At 22.6% G+C, this 13,293-nt stretch overlaps 1 protein-coding gene across 1 annotated transcript in view; it reads left to right on the top strand.

Annotated features, from left to right (window-relative positions):
• Positions 1–13,293, top strand: part of LOC112601378 — a 41,657-nt gene that overhangs the window by 22,016 nt on the left and 6,348 nt on the right. The window lies entirely within an intron of this gene.

Here is a 13,293-nt window from a genome sequence, read left to right as displayed (position 1 = left end):
ATTATGCATTGCCTTGTTTAAACACACTAACGTGTTAAAAATTACAAATACTAATCTCAAATTTACAACAAACATGAATTGTTTGTCAACAAATAGTTTAAAAATATTATTAGTGTCTATTTTTATTTGTGCTTGGTTGTTGATCATTTTCTTTTTAAACTAACCTAAGCTAAAAGATCAAAAAAAAAAAAACAAATCAAAGAAAACGATTTGATAAGTCGATTTAAATATCAAGTATAATTTTCGTATAATATTACAAATTATAATTAGGTACACGCACACAAATTATTTAGTTTAAAAATAAAACTTAAACAAGTCGTTGTCACTAAGCAATGTTTATAAAAAATAAGAGCTTGGCAATTAAAATATTATGCAATAAATGTATGACACTATAATTTATTAAAAAAAATCAAATCAAATAATAAATTCAAATTCAATAAAACAAAAATACCTTATTCGAGAACATGAAAAAAAAAAATTTACTTAAATTAATGTAGTATACATTTTTACAATTTTATTTCTAGAAACTCATAGAGATCACTAAACTTATATTTTTTCTAATAGTAAAATATTTATAAGAACTTTTGAATCATATGGACTGTGGATGATTTCTTGAAAATGAATTCCAATTATAAATTTATTATAACTAAATGGATATTAATAATAGTAAAAAATATTTCTTCATGCCATTTTTTTTCTGATTCTCCTATGCTGCAAATACACATGTTTTCGTTCTTGTCTTATACGTTTTAAGTAAAATCATGTTTACCTTATGATTATTAACAGTACAATATAATATGTTAAAATGTTATGCATAATTTCATTACAATTTAATAGGTCTTAGTGTAGTTATGAGTATTTTTTTTCATTTTTCTTGCATATTATCTAAAAAAAAATTATTCTGAGAACAGCATATAATGTCTAAATAATGATTTAAAATTAAATAAATTAGTTCTGTTTATAACACCAGAAAAATAATTATTGATTCTGATAATATAGATATTTTTAGTTAAATCACAAATATTAATAATATATTATCAATTAATGAATATAAAAATTATTTGAATATCATTATTTAAAATTAACAAACCGTGTACTACGGTGTACCATTTTATATTTTAAGGAAAAATATATAAATGCGTTGACTGAACACTATTTTAAAACTTGGATTTTGTTAGCGACAGATTGTAAATCTTTGCTTTGCCATTTAAAAGTCAACGATTTATTTATTATTATATTGCAGTTTTTTTTTCAAACTTCATTCCAATGTACTATTTTTTTAGTTGAAATTAATGAAGAAATCATTTTTACTCACGTGAGAAAAAGTAATTTCAGGTTGGAATCATATTTCTGATTATTTTTTTAAGCAAGTAAACAAATAACTCATCAAGATACTAGCTCGAGTACTCGACTTCGACATAATTTAGTCTGACAACTTCCAGCACGAGATAATATTGATTATTCCCCAAGGCATATTTATTAGTTTTGATACCACACAATTTTCAAATAAAGAAAATAACATTCATTAAATATATAATACATAACACAAGTCACAAAGAAAAATGTCTTTCACTAATAAAAATATATACAGAGTGGTTCTTTTTACAACAAATTCTAATCTCAAAAAGTAATAGTATGTTTGAAGTTTATTTCTTTTTACATAATCTGAAATTATTATATACGAGTACAAGACATGGTTGTTGACAAAATATTATATAATTTACTATTTTTTTTTTTTATGATTTATACTTTTTTGAATCTCAACATGTATTTTCATGTCATATCCCAAAGCAATAAATGTTTGCGTAGAATTTTGTATGTATAAAAATCATATTCTTAAGAATACCTAGTTAATAAGTATCTGGTAGGTAGTTATAACTTTAGAAATATCTACAATTTAGATGAATAGAATATATTGATACAATACTGGTACTTAGAGATTTCTAAATACTTGTTTGAAGTATGATTTTTAAATATAAAAGCTGTAAACAAAAAATGTAAATTTAGCTCTTAGATATGAATAAGATAAACAGTTTTTATTGTAATTGGACCTTGTGTCTGTATAAATTATATAAATAAATAAATAAATAAATAAAAAATTAATAAATATTTAATATATTTTTCAAAAATGTTGTTTTGTATAATGACTTTTAAGTTCAAATAATATATGTAAAAAAAAAAAACTATTTTCATAAATCTTAATAATTTTTGAGTGTTAATCGCTAAAAAGATCACCTAATCTACACATATAGACAAACATAATACTAATATATTTTTACTGAGTATTGAAAATCCCCGTGGAGGACATTTTAAAATTCAACACACGAATCCTATTACATGTAGTAGTTGTTTGGAATCTGGTATGAACTGTATGATATATTATATTATAACCACATATACTGTAGTACTTACATAATGTCTCTAATATATTGATATTTTTAAGAACATATATGTGTATAATACTTCTATATAATAGGTTTAGACTAATAGATTTAAACGATTTATATATTTATAAATATAAATCATTACATATGATTTTCTAAGTTTAAAACCTCTTATCGACAACTACATTATAGAACTGATTACGAACAAACAATTTAACATGTCGAATTACACCTATCTTTATTTATTTATTTATTTATTTATACACATAATATTTAGGTAGTTAAGTACCTACATTATTATTAAATAAACACAAGTATTATTGCGTTACATATATTTTTAAAATAATAGCTTATAACGTGGCTGCACTTGCTTAATATTCAGATCAATAGTGCCCATTTAACTGATACTTATCCAAATTACAAAGCATATTATTTTGTATTATTATTGCACATAAAATAAAATACGAATATTTATTACTAAGTCTTAAAGTATAAAATAAATACTGAAACTTTATGTTTTTTTTAGTTTGTATACAGATTCTGTAAAAGCTATCGTAATATTATAGGTTCGTAAAAATATAAGAAAAAAAAAACGTGTACTGAAATATTATCAACTAATGTTTCATTAAAAAAAATTACTGTTGATATAAATTAAATATAAGCTACTTTTCAAATATAATGTTAGCTTTTGCCTCAAAATGTATTAAATTTATAATTTATAATGTATTAAACAATTTGAATATCCAATTTGTATTTAGATATCTATAATAATGTAATACTACCTTTAATTATAAATGTAGGTTTTTGAAAATATTACGGCAAAATTCTTTCTTTGCATACATTTTGTGATTACAGTCATGCAGATAATGACAAACCATTTGTATATAATCAGTAGATTTCTTAAAAAGTTGATTAATACTATAAATAACATAATAAATTGTAGTTATATCAGTACGTTTTTATCTATTTAAATATTACGGAAATGTGTACGTATACATAGTAAGTTTAGATGTAAGCTTTTAGGTATTTTTACACACTATAAATAATAATATAGGTATTAGGTACCAACTAATTTTTTGGCTATAAATGAATATAAAATATAAGTGTAGCTGATAAATAGGATACAGAATGTATTTTATTTTTTACTCATAAACATTCATTCAGAATGACTTAGATATTTTGAAATAATTCCTGGAGATTATAATTTGATGTAAAATAATTTTTTTACAAAATTTGAAACTTTTACTACACGTTTGTAGAATAATTTAATACCTAAACACTTAGTATTTGCTTAGAGAGTACTTATAATTAAAACACAGGCATACTCGTATATGATAGAATGAATTTATCATTAATACAATTTTATAAAGGTATGAGTATTATTATAATATAATATGACAGGCATTTTATAACATGTTTACATAATAACAATCCAACCAAGCAATTTAAAAAATTATATTTGATGAATGTTATGACATAAACATAATAATATTATAGAAAAAATATGAACAAACTTATGAATTTGTGAATATATATTCATATACTATTTACAGAAGAATTTTTTTATAACTTTTTTGGGTTGTCAAACAATATAATATCTTTATTTTCTTAATATATATTTAGTTTAGGTGGTCTGGTTTGCGTGCAAATACCAAAAAAACAACTTGTTTGCGTAAAAAACTGCCACTCGTTTGAGTATAGTTGAGCCTTAAAACAGACAAATTATTTGTGCAGTTACTTTTTACAGCATCAATATATACAAATTATAATTTTAAAAGTACCAACACAGCACATTAAAAATGCATGTTAATACTTGTTTATTAATAATCGTTAATATTAATATTTAAATTATAAATTTATCGATTTTACTAATTTTCTTATTATTTTTCGTACCTAATGAAAGTTTTCCTTTATTTGTAAATATATTAAAAAACACATGTAAATACACAACATATTCTCTTGATGTACTGTTTGGAAGAAATTTAATAACATTTCCGTATTATTTATCGATGATAATCAATGGTCAATTGTTAAATAAATAAAATAATAGATTATGCACAAACGAGTTGCAATCTTCATTTTAAAATGTCATCATTAATGATGAATGGAAATAATTAAACTGATGTACCTAATCGTTTAAAATACATATGTTGTTACATTTGGTCCTATTTGCCTAAAAATATGTTAAATATACCATTAAGAAACTTTAATTTTCAATAACATTAACAAATATGTTTTATAAGGGTTTTAATATTTAAATATAATGTCACTGAACATAAGTTTATGTGTAAATTTTATTATTTTTCTCTATGCGTATATAATATTATATTATAGCACTGTTGCACACCTGCCCGCCATTAAACCATTGTTCACGGTGTCCTGAAAGCGTTATTCTACCTTTACTCTACATGCTTATATTCGTATGGAAAAATCGATGACTCAGGTCACTAGAACTCCAAACCCTTAGAAAGCAATTTATAAAAAAATAAAACGAACTAAGTGTTTCATTATCATTTACTATGATATTATGTACCTACGAGCCTACTTTGAAAATTGTTTCTAAGTTTATTTTTCCTGCCATTCCATACATAAGGAACACGAGGTGAATGGCCAAATGCCAAGACATTTATTGGCCAAATAATTAAATTGTATGTTTGACATTTAACACAATTCAAGCAGATGGTATACTCCAGTAAGAAATCAAATAAGTATCGTAATTAATTTTAGCGATTAACGCATTTTAATAGTCTATATATAATATAATTTATGTCCAAATAATAATTGCTAAAATGCACAACACAAATTATAAATGTACACTATAATAAAATATAATATAAAGATGCAACATTATTTTATATACTTAATTTTATGACCTTTTTTTATATGAAGCCAGAACGATGCAAAAAACAATGTGCAAAACATAATCAATAAAGTTTCATTCCGCACCTATATTCACTTACGCATATGTACACATTATAATATATGAACATAAAAAAATAATATGATGCGTGGTTTAAAATACATGTTTGATTGAAGATAAATTCCAATAAGCAGTATATTTTGTAAGTAGCACTATATTTTTCCGTCAACAATTTTGATTTTTTTTTTTTTTTTATTTCATGAAAAAGATGAAATAATAATAATTTTTGACTAAATAATGATAACAATTTAATTTTCAAAACTATTTTTATTTCAATATTACTTATAAATTGAATTTACCGCTAATAAGAAATAAATCCTATAAAAATATGTATAAATATTTAGTTATTTTAATTTCTAAGCAGAACGATAAATGTACAAGTTTTACGATAACATGTTTTTTTTGTGTCTAAGCTCTAAAGACAGATAATAGAAGAAAAAATTCTGTAATCTTCAACTTCGAAAGCTATTTCTGGTATCAAATTAATTACAAAGCATGGATATAGTATTATTATTTTAAAAATAGTTTGGCTCATTTTATACTATTTATAGGTAGATATTTAACATTTTCAATGTTTTTTTTATTTGTTTATACATAACTTTAAAAAAAATTATATTAGTTATAAAGTTGAAAAGTAGAATGCAAGATACCCCATAAGTTTTTTTTTTTATTGAAATTAAAAAAAAAATCAAGCGAAATCAACATTAATTTTCAAGAGTATTTGATGTAAGCATTTTAATGAAAATATTCTAAATCATAAAACTTACTAATTATTTAGTAGTTAATAATATAATATAACATATTATTTAATTTCAAAATTTAAGATGTGAAAAATATACTTTGTAAAAAAAAAAGATTGAACGTAAAGTCATATTATATTTTTATGGGTGTTTGAAGTTCAAATTTTAACGACATTTGATAATATGATAAATGTATAATATTAATAATTGTATTTACCTACTCCAAAAATTTTTATTATTTTGTTATTATTCAAAATATACTGATATTTTAAAAACTTAAAATATTCCACTATTAATTAAATTATCTTATTATGCATACATTAAAATTTTAAAAACAGGTAAGTATTTAGATTCATTTTAAGTTATTTAAATATAAGCATTTCATTATAATTATAATTTTAATATTTAACTCAAAGTTAATACATCTATAATATTACATTGACCTTATAAATTACGAGGGGAAACACTACCGCTTCCCACATACTATACAACAGATTCATTAGTTTTTATTCTTTTCCAATATTTGAAAAATGGATTTATAGGTACTGATTGCATTTAACTATTTTAGTTAAGTAAATAATTATATTATACATTGTTGAATGTTAAAACAATTTTACTGTCTAAAATGTCTAAATACTCAATTCAATTACTTAGTAAATTATTTAATAAAACAGAAACGTACTAAAAATCATAAACCTAATTCAAGTAATTCGTGTTTATCTTAAAATTAAATTATTAATCGCGTAAAACGTTAAAATAACTTGATTTAAAATGTTGTTTATAAGTAATAACAAATGAGGTGATTTAAATATTGAATCGTTAACACTAAATTTCTAAATTAAAAAAAAGTATGTAGGTAATTATTATAAACGATAATGCAAAATAAACAGTATAAGTTTTATACCAGTCGTGTAAACAAGTGGGAGTTATAAAGGAATAAAGCCACTTTTGTTGGGGTATACAAACAATCATTTATTATACTAAATGAGGTTCGTGCGCATTGTTAAGCGAATTATCAATAATGCAAGAAACTCATTTCCAGTTATCTATGGCTAATATTATATTATGTTATCCCATTTTATTGTCGAAAAATCTACAAACATTTTCCATCAAAACAAAAATATAATTATATTTTCAATTATTATAGAAACGTGAACATCACAAGCTTCTAAATATATGAAATTAAATCAAAAATATAATTGATATACATAAATTATTTTTTCATGAGCTTATATTCAAACAGACAAATTGATAGATACCTACATATTTTAAATGAATATTATTATGATAATATAATTTAATATATAATATATAATATAAAAAAATATTTTTAGGTGTATTAATTTAACATAAAATTATTATTTTTTGTCGTAATATTAAACCTATTAATTAAACTAAAAATATAAAATTAAATATCTAAGAGTTAGCCAGTATAATATATTATATATTTCATATATGACAAAATAACAACACGGCGTTTTTATAAACTTCTTAAACGTTATTATTTTTGATATATCATACTTATTAAGACAATGATATTTACTGATAACTATAATATTATTCTAATAAGTTATATATTACTTATTTATTTTAATAAAACATATTTGTTTTTAGTTTAAAACTGCTCAATCGTATAAGATAATTATTATATTATATATTGTACTATTAATATCATATTTGACTAATTTTATATTTTATAAATTTATAATATTATGTTTACGAAGTATGCCAACAAATAAACTTATATATACTTTAAGTGATTGAACGAAACAAGAAAATTATATTGTTTTACGATATTGTGCGATTTTTCGTATTATTTTTATAGTTTTATATAGTTTTATTTGAAAATCTCTTTATGCGTACTACTGAAATTATTTCTTACGTCTGGTAACCTACTGTAGTATAATGAAATTTGAAGCTTTTTCAAATAAAAAGTTTACAAAGTTAAATTTTAGCATTAAAAATAAAAACTATTCCGATTGGTATAACTATTTATCTGTACGATTGTCAATATATTCTCTTTACCTATTTTTAATGGTCGAAAAATGAGTTTTTTAAATAATTTTTTTTACTTGATATTCGATCCCCGATCTATTAATATGGAACTGTTTTATTCGTAATGCATTCATAAAAAAAACATATAATTTTTAAAATATATTAAATTTACGTTTAACTATATAAATGATTTTGATACAGCTAATAAACTAAAAATATGTAAATGTAAAAAAACAATAGATAATGTAGTTTTGAATAATAATTAAATAATAATTTACATTAATGCTAACTATTAAAATTTTCGGTGAATTAAATTCAAAAAAATATGATTACTTAAAATAAAAATTGATGATAATTTTGTTTGTTGATAAAATAAAAACAATATAATTTGAAAACCAAAAATTAAGCGAATTATTTATTAAAAAGATTCAAAAATAATGATAATGTATAGTCGCACGGAAAACGTGTTTTCGATCTAAAATTTATGTACAATAAGTTTAGTGAAAATGTTATTTTTTAATGTTTCGCGTACCTTCATTTTAGTCGGGACATTAATGTTGTGCAAAATCGCGTGTTTAATTTCGCCAACAATAATTATAGTGATTACGCCTGAGTCATCTCCACGTGCCGCCACTAGTGTTACACCTGTGTAATATGCGCCGTATTGGAAAGCCCATAGGTATTTCTTTAATATGAACTACATCAAAAACAATCATAATTATTATTATTATTGCTAAAAGCGCGTAGGTTAACTTCGTACCTGTGTACGGAAACGTTCAATATTATATTATTAAAATATAGGCAGTATTATGTTCGTTCAAAATTATTATTATATCTTTGAATCAATCTATACCTAATTTTAGGTATACATCAATTTTCATTTAGCACCTGCATTCTGGACGCATGCACCAATCGTGGCTAAGCATATTATACACGTATCAATATTACAGGAAACTGTGGAATTTATCTCTCTTTTAATATACGCGAATTGAATCGAGCCTTAAAATAGTTAATTTTCTTAATTTAATTTTTATAATATCTAGAATATAAGATTGTAATAACATTTTTTTAATGCTTTAAAATATAAAATGTTTTCGTAAAATCAAAATATAATTGTGCGAAATGTGAAAGTGGTATTTTTCTATAGGTATTATACTTTTAACATAACCTTCTACTCGAAAAGAAATCTTAAATTAAATACCTAAAGTAAGCAAGTGCCAAAGTGACTATAATTATAGCTATTCTAACCTTATATTTTGACAGTCATGAGAGCCCCCATTTTGAAAAAAATGGCATTTCATAAATGGTTAAATATCTTAATTTCAGTTGCATAGGATTCGTGTTTTTGGAAACACAACACGATTGCATAGTTAATTGGCACAGACATAGTCAAATTTATAATTATGCGATAGATATTAGATACTTATCTATAAAAAGATAATAACTTAAAAAATAATATTATGAAACAAAACCTGGAAATATTTGATTAAAAACGTATTTATATTTGTTTTATTCAGTTGTCTGCAGTACAATAACGAAATAGGTTTCTGCTTTTGAATTTTATTTTTGAGCTTTATAAATATATTTTTTAAATACTAATTATTGTTTATCAGTGGTACAATTTCATTGTCTGGTTTTTAATAATGAACTTTTAAAAAAAATAATTAAATACACTTAATACTCTAAACAATAATTCGTTTTTATAAATATGTATAACTAATTATTTTTTTAACTTTGATTATTAAGTATTGTTTTAAAATAGTTTAGATCATTAATAAATTATTATTTTTTTTTTTTTGATTTTTTAGAGAATCCAATCTTTACAGTTTTATTTTAGTTATTATTAATAAAATTAAACGTTGGATTAAATATACTTATTACAGTTGTTATGATTTGTAAATGATTAATGATCAATGGCTTTAAACATTGATTTAGATAAATATTATTTTAATCGATTTCGCTTTTGAATTTTAGCTTAGTACAGTGGTTTCAGCCTTTTCTATTCTACGCTCTATTTGTAGATTTTTAAAAATCTTATATAAGTCGAAAAAAATTGGTCACTTTTTTTCGTATACTTCACAAATAAACTATACAATATTCCGAATGATTATTTTTTTATTGATGATAATTTATCGGTTTTCCGTTATTGGGTATCAATAAGAAGAACCGTTCAATTAATTTTTTTTTCTCGACGTTTTAAAATAAAAATTGTATTTCGTAGTAATTACTTGTGCCTCCTCTTGGTTCCCCAGTTTTCCAAGTTTTCGATTTTCGCAGCATTATAAAATGAAAAAACCGTAATTATATAAGTGGTTTCCCATAACGACTTTCAATAAGCCCTGGTATCGTATTTTTAGAAAATCCAAGCATGGGGATGGGAAAATACCATTTATTTATAGACGAAACCTACAGTAGTTCGTAATAGCATTAGTCAACTACATCAACAACAAGAAAATAATGTATTGAAAACAAACAACGTTCGTATATTATGATAAATATGCCTATTTCCAGTCAGTTTATTTCAGCGAAAAATTTCGTTATGGGATCAAAAAAGGATTAGACAAATTTATCGTAAGGAAACTGGACGTGTGAGTTGTGACAGCATTTCAACGTAATCTAAATGATAATAATTTAATAGTAATAGTATTATAATTTAAACAGAAACTCGTGTGCACGTCCTTAATACAAGACGTATTTTTCTAGGAAATGAGCGACCGAACTACGTCATATCGGTAAATGTTGTGACGAATAACGAAATTATGGTTCATTCTCATAATGTTATTACTTATTACTATTATTAATCTGACCGCTATGTAACGCCACATAACTGCAACATTCTGGGTGCAGAAATTGTTATATAACAATATGATAATAATGAATAATTATATGCATATGTTGTAAAGATTGAACATTATAGTTTATATTATTGATAATAATATAGTATAGAAATCGGAAGGTTATCTCTTCTATCAAATATCCGGTATAAAAATAAAATGCAACATAAATTATTTTTAATTTTTCCGTTCTCGTTTCGTCAGATTTTTTACAGGTTTTTTTTATCGCAATCGTTTTCTATTTCACAATCTAGAGCGGAATTTTTTTTTCAAACCAAGTCGTAATCTTTTTTTTTGACGTTTATGAACATATGATGTCATGTGATACCAATTATAAACCTAAAGAAATTCGAGTGATTTCTCGTTGAACTTCCATTTCACCATACCACTGCTCATCCAAACTTTAAATACCTATATTAATAAAAAATAAATTATTGTCCAAAATTTTTAAATAAAAATACTCTACTCTGGAACGTAAAATTAAAATATAAGTTTTTAAATATAGAAAATCGGTCTTCCATTATACTTCATACGTATCGATTATTATGAAGAATAAACATTCATAGAAATATTTATTTTAGATAATTAAAAGACATTATTAAAAAGTAACTTTTCATAAAAAAAATATATGAACTTTATCAATTTTTTTCGTTCAATTTGTTTTTCTTTTATTAGTGTCAACATATATTTTTAATATCACATTTCAAAGTAGAATATTTTATTTAAAAGTTAACAATTACTATTTCAAGAAGTATGAACGTTTTTGAAAATATGTTTGCTTAAAAGTATTCTAAATACATTTATGTTCATACTTTAAAAAAAAAATAATATTTACTTTCAAAGCATTCATCTGTCTATATATATACATGTCTATTCATTGTCCTAAATCGTCTAAATATTTCCTCGGTGAATCGTTTATGCTTATATGTCTATGACTAAATAAAATATAATGAAACTACTATTAAAATAAAATTGTTTTTTATAATTACTACAGAGGCATTCTTAATTTTTTTTTTTTTTTTTTTGATTGAACGGAGATAGTTATCCATATAGTTTCACCTTTCATTTTATAATTTAATAATTATTAATTATTGAAAAAATAATATAATATTATTATAAATAATTTTTAAATATTGATTGATTATTTACTTTACGTATACGTAAAGAATTTATAACTATATTTTTTTTATTTGCTTCCAGACATGACTGTAATAGTGTACTATACTTTTAGTTTAGTAATGGTTGTTTAAATGTTTGATTCACGGAAAAAATTAATACATTTTATGAATGGTTGATACACACACACACGAAAAAAAAAACCAGTTAAAAATAATGTATCGATGGTCATAAAGTAAATATATTTTTTATTTAAATAGTTGCTTGAAAAATACTATTACTTAGTTTGGAATCATTTAAGAAATACCAAAGTTAGGATTTACCCACTCCTATGAGAATACATTCAGTTAATTATTACCTAAAATAATAGTAAATACGATCATAGATCATAATTAAAAATTGTATTGCATTAATTTTTAAAATATGTAATATGAGTTTAAAATAAATAGTTAAATATTTAATATTAATTAAATATTAAGTTAGTTAGCAGTTCAAATAAATATATGGCTAAATACACTATCATATGCATTTATACCAAGAAAATAATACAATAAAATACGTCGAACATATAAAATATTTATTTTTTTATTAATATTAATAAAAGGTATGCTGTACCAAATTAAAAATAAATTGTGTATCAACAATAAATTGAAAATTATTTAAAAAGTACAATAATAAATGTATAATACCATAATACTATCAGTTATAAGTTATAACTATACCATCGATCACTAAAAATATTTCAAGCATGTTAATGCATAATAATATTTAAATTAACAAATATTTCTTTATTAAATTAAGTTATATTACGCGCATATATAAGAAAATACTGCAGTGGTGTTTTGTTCTATTCCAATTAAAGTGATTAATTAACCTATAGTCAATTTAAAATGTTAAATTACAAATGTTAATAAATCACGTTTCTTATTAAATCATCAGGTTTGCAGATTGCCTTTATATGCCATATACGTAATTTTAATTATTACTCGTAGGAAATCACGCGAGGAATTTAAAATGAATCCTTAATGTTCATATATATATATCACGAGTATTCCAACTATGTCCATATACTCGTATAATGTAATTGAACGATAAATTGTTTGTAATACTTGATGTTTTAAGTTTTATATTACGTACTTATACATATGTACATATAATATAAATATAAATGTATATGTGTGTGTTCGTGTGTGATAATCTATAATACACTCGCATATATTGCATAAGTTAAGTAGACATTAAAAATGTTACTTAAAAACGCGTTTTACAAAAAGATATGACTAAAAAAATAATTAACAATTAAA

The sequence above is a fragment of the Melanaphis sacchari genome, unplaced genomic scaffold, assembly GCF_002803265.2.
Source record: "Melanaphis sacchari strain LSU unplaced genomic scaffold, SCAv2.0 Contig0_pilon_pilon, whole genome shotgun sequence".
NCBI classification, from domain to species: Eukaryota; Metazoa; Arthropoda; class Insecta; order Hemiptera; family Aphididae; genus Melanaphis; species Melanaphis sacchari.
The sequence above is the reverse complement of the archived record's forward strand: the minus strand, read 5'-3'. Positions and strand labels throughout refer to the sequence as shown.